At 36.0% G+C, this 7,340-nt stretch overlaps 1 long non-coding RNA gene across 1 annotated transcript; it reads right to left on the bottom strand.

The window, feature by feature from the left end:
• Positions 1-1,397: 1,397 nt before the first annotated feature.
• Positions 1,398-3,557, bottom strand: LOC309492882. Its single transcript, XR_014203741.1, has 3 exons — positions 3,530-3,557; positions 3,353-3,449; positions 1,398-1,556 (listed from the first exon to the last, which is right to left on the bottom strand). It is a non-coding gene; the product is annotated as an uncharacterized lncRNA (long non-coding RNA).
• Positions 3,558-7,340: the final 3,783 nt, after the last annotated feature.

Genomic DNA, 7,340 nt, shown 5'->3' with positions numbered 1-7,340 from the left:
ATGGTCCATAATGTTTGAACGAAACAACAACAGCGTGCAAATAGACATTGCGAACTACCGTCAGTCGCTTTGGTTACTATCAGAGGGCTCTGGTTCATAGCTCTGGTTGCCATGGCAGTACGAGCGGAAACCAGGGACAACGCGGATATGACGCCATTGACGGCGACAAAACGGAAATAAAGAAACGGGACGTTTCTCGAATTAAATTACAAATTTCTCCTGGTTTGAAAGTTGTTGGAAACAGTCGGGATAATGTAAGTACACAACTAAAAAAAATATATAACATAGATATAGTGATTTTTGCTATTTTTAAAGCAAAAAAGTTACATATTGTGGCTTTAAAGTTTACTACTATTACACTTATAGTACACTTAAACATATACTTTTATATACTAAAAGTGGGACAGTTTAGCCCAAACAGTATTAAAATAGTACACTTACAAGTTTACTATTGACATTAGTATACTTAGTTAGTACATAATGTATACGTAAAAATATACTTGAACATTACTTAAGTATACTTCATAAAATGAACTTTAAGTATACTTCTTTTTCGTAAGGGTATGTACCAGGTGAAAAAAAAGTTCACTAAAATACATTTTATTTAAGTGCACTTAGTACACTTCCATAATGTACTTAAACTGAAACCATCTTTAATGCATTTTAAATACAATAATAAATTATTTAAAATATAATAATATATAATAAATATATACAAATTATATTTATAATGTATTAATAGGTTAAAAAAGTGCACTAAAATACATTTTATTAAAGTACACTTCCATAATGTACTTAAAGTCCTCCATTTTCGCACACTAATTTTGTACTTAATATACTACGTTTTTCTTTAGTACTTCTTAAGATAAACTTAAGATTTTAGTGTACTCAACTGTGCTATTTTTAGACACACTGAAGATGAACTAAAATATGCTTTTAACATACTATTTCAGCTTTATTTATTTTTGATTTTGTTACCCTTTTAGTACAATTGAACCCATCTTTAATGCATTTTTAAATACACTTAAAATATAATATATAATATATACAAATCATATTTATAATACAAAAAAAACATAATTAAATATGTTAATGGATTTTAAAAGTAGTCAAGTACACTATTACTGTGTTATCAGTAGCATTTTATGCCTCATTTATGCTAAAATTATGAAAATAATATATTTTAATGCATTACAAATACAGTGGAAAAATTATCATTCAATAAAACACACAGTAAAAAATATTTGTATAAAACACACACACACACTTTGAAAGCTAGTAAACTTTAATGTACTACACCCAGTGTACATCAGTACAGCAGCATATGTAAACTGTAAAAAAAAAAATACATTAACATAAATATAAATAAACCTAACTACAGTCAATAAAGTGCAGTCATTAATAGCTGCAAACAATTACAGTACTGTTACAACTCAAACCATATTCATCCTTCAAGTGAATTGGAGTGATTGGTCTTTGAGTTTGCCTCATTGTTGCATTTCCTTCGAATCAGTGCTCGCACCTCAGACATGTTGGAAATTGTTTGATCACAGTGTCTGTGAAAGGGGAAAAAGATGAGTTTATTTTTATATTAAAGCAAAATTAACCTCTGTTAAAAAAGTAACTGTTCCCTTTCAAAAGGGAACTTGCACTGCTTCGATGATGCTATTGGGGAACGATGTTCTCTAGGCGCCTCTTTAATACTTCTGAGTCGCACTAGTAGTGTCATAGGCTGTCGCCAGTCAAATTCTATTGCCGTGATTGTACAGCTTTTCAAACACCGGTTCACATGGAGGGTGTTCCCCATAGCGTCATCGATGCAGTGTCTCATTCCCTGTTCTCATGGAACAGAGGTCATAACCTAGACGTAGATGTTTTTTATTACAACACAGTATGATGTTTTGACATTTCCCTATGTTGTACATACAAGATGTACTGTTAAATGTATTATAAATGCATTAAAGTACATTTGTTTTGTGCTAAAAACATACTTAAGTACATAGGCTATTTAATACATTTAATAGTAAGTCTTTTTCACCTGGTAAAAATGGAATTATTTAACATGTCATGTAATGCTTAGTTCATATATTTTAACAGTAGACATTCAATATAAAATGTTAATGTAATTCAGAAAAGGAGTTAATAAAATATCTCTTGAACAACTGTGAAGTCTACATGGTATGTCACTGTATCACAGCAAAAAAAAGGCAATTTAACTGTTTAACTGAAAAAGTATACCCAGCCAACAAGAATAATAATTATAATGTACAACAAATGCTAATCTTTATTTTTAGCATTAAAGGGGTGGTTCGGGATTTTTGACATCGGACCTCATTTTTAAGTCAGCCTGGTTGTTATTCATCAGTGGAGACCTTTTTTTTTTTTTAATTATCCAGTCCTTATATTTGGATAGTTAGCCGATGCTAGGCTAGCGCGAATCAATGGTAGATGTGTTAGCCAGCCATTAAAAACCGTTTTACCCACTCCACAGTGCACCAAACGCAAATCAATTATAACACTAGACTATCGATGTATATGTCCGTTGAGAGAATAATGTTAGAAATCAAACTTACCTTTCATCACATTGCATTAGTTATAATTTGTTCCCTGTAATCATAAGCCTTGTCTACAGCAGCAGCGGAGTGATATTGATTACCTAGGCAACCGAGTGAGCCGGTACACACATGACGCAAGTGCGCTTCTGTTCTGTGTTTACTTTTTGCCGCATTACTAACCGGAGCAAAGTAAAATTCCGCAGCTGCTGAGAAACTAGTTCCTTTGGGATCATTGAGATGAAAGGTAAGTTTGATTTCTAACATTATTCTCTCAACGGACATATACATCGATAGTCTAGTGTTATAACTGATTTGCGTTTGGTGCACTGTGGAGTGGGTAAAACGGTTTTTAATGGCTGGCTAACACATATACCATTGACTCGCGCTAGCCTAGCATCGGCTAACTATCCAAATATAAGTACTGGATAATAAAAAATAAAAAATGTCTCCACTGATGAATAACAACCAGGCTGACTTAAAAATGAGGTCCGATGTCAAAAATCCCGAACCACCCCTTTAATGTTTTAGTGCTGTACAAAAAAAGTGATGTACAGAAACACATACACTCTTCACCTCTGTTAAAAAAGATTTAAGGAAATTAGAAGTAGTGCAAAATATTGTAAGCCAGGACAAGTGACTTGCAGCTGTCCCAAAAAAACAATTAAATAAATAGATTTTTACATGAATGAACACAAATTAGACTAGGAAACTAGAAAAAAAAAAAATGGGGGAAAATTTTTTTTGCAAAAAACTAAACAGTGAGCTATTTATTTATGCAAACAGCAACTAAAACTTACCAGTAACTTCTGATAGCAGTATCTTCATCTCTTCGAGTCTGATTCGACTTCGACTTGAAAAGCTTGGCTCTGATTGGTCAAATTGAATGTAGCTGAACTGAAAAAGACGTGCTGTTAGTTACACTGAGTCAAAAATTACGACTGGCAAAGTAAACGTAAATGTAATACAAATCTTACCTAGAAACATAATGAGGTTCCAAATGTCACACATCATGCTAACTTGAAGATGGGGAAAAAATAAAAACAACACTAACAGTTAATGTTACGGTTTTTATTAACGTTAGATACGTTTTTTTTTTTTAAATCTAAATGCTGTCATGATCACTCAACCTTAAGTAGCCTAGTTGCAAGTGTACGAGTATCCATTTTTAGGGAATGGAAACAAGCTTAGGGTCTCCATTTGACTTTTAACTTCTTTAAGAAGCTGAAAAAAGAGAGGTGTTGCAATGGTCAAGGGGTCAGATCATACAGAAAGCATGTTTGCATTCCACTATGATGATTTCCCATTGTTTTTCTATGTAAACCTACAGATGGACACGTCTGATCGTTGCACTTGCATCTAGCATCTTGTTTTATGTAGACAACACATTACTTTTTAATTATGGTAAATGGGTTCATGCTATTTGCATGCAAATGCTTCCAAACATGTTTGTTGTGTTTTGTGAAGTGTTCTTGAATTATGAAAGGAAAGACATGACAAAAAGCTGTGGAATCTCACACATTTCAGGATTTGTTTGTGGTCTCAATCTCTTACCTACTTGCCTGTATGGAAGAAATAATTGTGAAGATTTATTGTATAAGAGGTATATATCAGGTCAAAATAATATCAGGAAATAATAAATCCAAAAAGTCTTGTCTGTTTGATGATGGGCGCCATTGAAAACGCCTTAATTGTATCATTATTTTTTCTCTTTTACTGCTGATTCAACTATTCATAAATATCTCCCTCTTATTATAGCTGTTTTACTTCCTGTCTGCCCCTCTCTGGCTTCCTGTGATGTGTCAGGACTGTTAGACAGGTCGGGCAGGCAAGGGTCCCGCGTGGACATGGCACTGGCTCAGGGCACCATCCTGTTTCTTTGTAGCCCATTGTTTTTACGCTCATCTGCAGGGTGAGGTCTCACTGACTGCACGCAAGCCATCTGCGCATCCTGCCTTCACTGCACGGCATGTTGGTTTGCTGCATCTCACAGCACCATGTTTTTAAGGCCAAGAGGTGATGAAACGGTCTTTATGCTTACCTATTACAGACTAAGCTTTCAGACCAAAGCCACCCAGATATTGGTCATAATGAGCCTTAAATGTAAAATATAAGCGCATTCCAACGAAAAAAAGTCATACAGGTTTGAAACAAGACAAGTAAATGATGAGTGAATTTTTATTTTTGATTAAACAATCTGTGTATCCCATGATAAAACTACATAATAACGATAAAGGGTACAGTACAATTAAATTTTTGCTTGTTAAAGGTGCTCTAAGTGATGTCACGCGTTTTTTAGGCCAAAACATCTCCTCACTATCCGCTAGCTGCCTGTCCCCTGAACACACTGTAAAAAAATGTGGTCTCTGTAGACACCACAGGCTCCACAAACGGCAACAAAAACAAACTGGGCTCACCCGCACCACGAAACACAACAAACAGTGCTCCAGCCAATCACCGACAAGAAGTATTTGAGGGGTGTGGTTTGGGGGTTAGTGCGCGTGCACATGAAGGGGGTGTGGAGGAGAGACGAGAGAGAAGCATGAAGAGGGAAGTTTGAATTATGGCCGACACACGACTAAAGAGACGACGTTCCGATGAACAAATTGCAAAGAAGAGGGTCAAGGATAAGGAACGCGCGAAGTCACGAATTTACTTCGGAAAAACCCTCGAAAGGTGGTGAGAACTCCGCCGGCAGAAGGGCTTCCAATCCGACATTCAGTTGCTCTGTTTTTGCAGAACAGGTAAATCCATTTTTCTTTCTAAATTGACGTTCATGTTCGCCAAACCAACACAAGGATGTAATTAGCTAGAACTATGCAGTCAGCGTTAGCTTTGGTGAATACAACATGTATGTGTCTAGCAGCGATCAATCTCTATTGTAAATGATCAAGCAAATTCACAGTAGGGCGACAATTTGTGTGAATGATTGTTTTCATCCACAGTTTGTTATGGATTTGAATGTTCATTTATAGGCTATTGACAACTTTGACTAAATTTGTTTACGCCACCGCCATTGTTTATGCTCACTGGGAAACGCGAAGCTAACGTTATCTTGCTATTATTGCGTCCTTGTATGGGAGCTAACGTTATAGTTATAACCTCAGGTGGCGAAACGATTTTAAGACAATGTTTCTCTTTTTCTGCATTCTGTTCTGCAATATATAAAAGCATTTATCTAACTTGGTGACATTACACATTGAATGAAGTATCAGTAAAACTTAACTTTGTTTTTAGTGATTACTTTGACTTTCCTTTATGCCGGAAGGGAGGGGAGGAGGGAGGAGACGGGATGAGGAGGAGGGAGGGTCTAGCTAGCCTCCGTTTTGTTTGACAACAATTCGAATGTCAACACTCCCGGCATCACTTAGAGCACCTTTAATTAAATAAAGTGTTTGGAATAGTCAGGGTTAAGACTTTACTCTTCCATGCATGTGCATCTACATGGGGCAGAGATGATCCATCAATCTTATTCAGAAAAAAAGAAAAGAAAAAAAAACTAATCAACAAAATTGTCCTAGGATGATGTGGTCAAGAAAAGCTGTCCAGTATTTGGTAACTATGTAACCTCACAGAGGTAAACAGAGAGCGTAGCCTCATTTGAACCCCAAGCAACCCCTTCATCCATCTGACATGCACAGACTTGGCACATTTGTTATATGGGCCACATGGAGGGAAACTCCTTGGGAAGTGTGATGAGAGCAAGAGACCTTTTCAAGGCGGGCTATTATTCTTTGATAACCAGGCTTTTGCATTTGGCCTCCCTAGTGCTTTTCATTAAGAAAGGAATCACCTTGGCTTTGCCAGGATTTAATCAGAAACAGCCTGCTGCAGCAGCTAATTGAAACAGGCTGGACCTCCACGCTCTATACAGTACACAATAAGTGACAAATTTGACCACAAGCTGCGGTGTATATATGTATAAAAATCATTGCAATACAAGTCTCCCTGCTTGTCAAAACCATGGCATATAAAAACATGTTTTTGGCAAGTCACTGGGATGACTGGGAAGTTTATGCCACTGATGATCTGACTTTCAGTTACTTCATTAAAGGGGAATGACATATTTTAAATGTGTTGATGCTAAGCGTTGCTGTGATGAGAGTTGTTTTTTTTATTTTTTTAACTGATTCCTTATGTAAACTTAACTGCTTTATGCAACATTGTGATATGTTTTGCAGCCTGAATTAGAACAGCATGTAGTTCTGCAGTACAATCTGACAAAATTAAGAAAGTCAGAAAATTATTTGTATTATATCAGAATATGTTACGTGCTTGAGGGGCGTGTTCAAGAATGTGGGCAGTGTTTTATGTATGTTCCTCTGAAGTAAAGATATGGCTGCCAACTCAAGCAGTTCTCCTGTGAGTCATTTAACTCACTGCATGAACCCTGAATATAACATTATTATTAAAATGCCAGTGTAGTACAGAACATTTTACTAGGTACAGTATAATGGCAAACCACTCAGAGTGAAGATGTTAGTTTAATGCAGAAATATCATAATGTAGCCTAGCTCATAAATTCAGCCTGTAAAAAAAGAAAAGAATTTTTTTTTTGTCATCCAGACTCTGTTGAATCAGAAGTTCTCTGGGACAATGCAACACAGTGCTTCCCTTGACCAAAGAAAATGGAGTGCACTGCAGTGACATACATAACCATATCAGCAGAAAACAAACTCAAAGTCTGGCTCTATCCTGGATAATCTGTGCCAACCACCATTACAACACATACAGTAAACAGCTATTAGCATGGTACTTTGCACAAAATATTTCATTTTTGAATAATTT

The sequence above is a fragment of the Leuciscus leuciscus genome (assembly GCF_965113295.1).
Source record: "Leuciscus leuciscus genome assembly, chromosome: 2".
Classification (NCBI taxonomy): Eukaryota; Metazoa; Chordata; class Actinopteri; order Cypriniformes; family Leuciscidae; genus Leuciscus; species Leuciscus leuciscus.
This window is presented reverse-complemented; position numbering and strand designations above follow the sequence as displayed.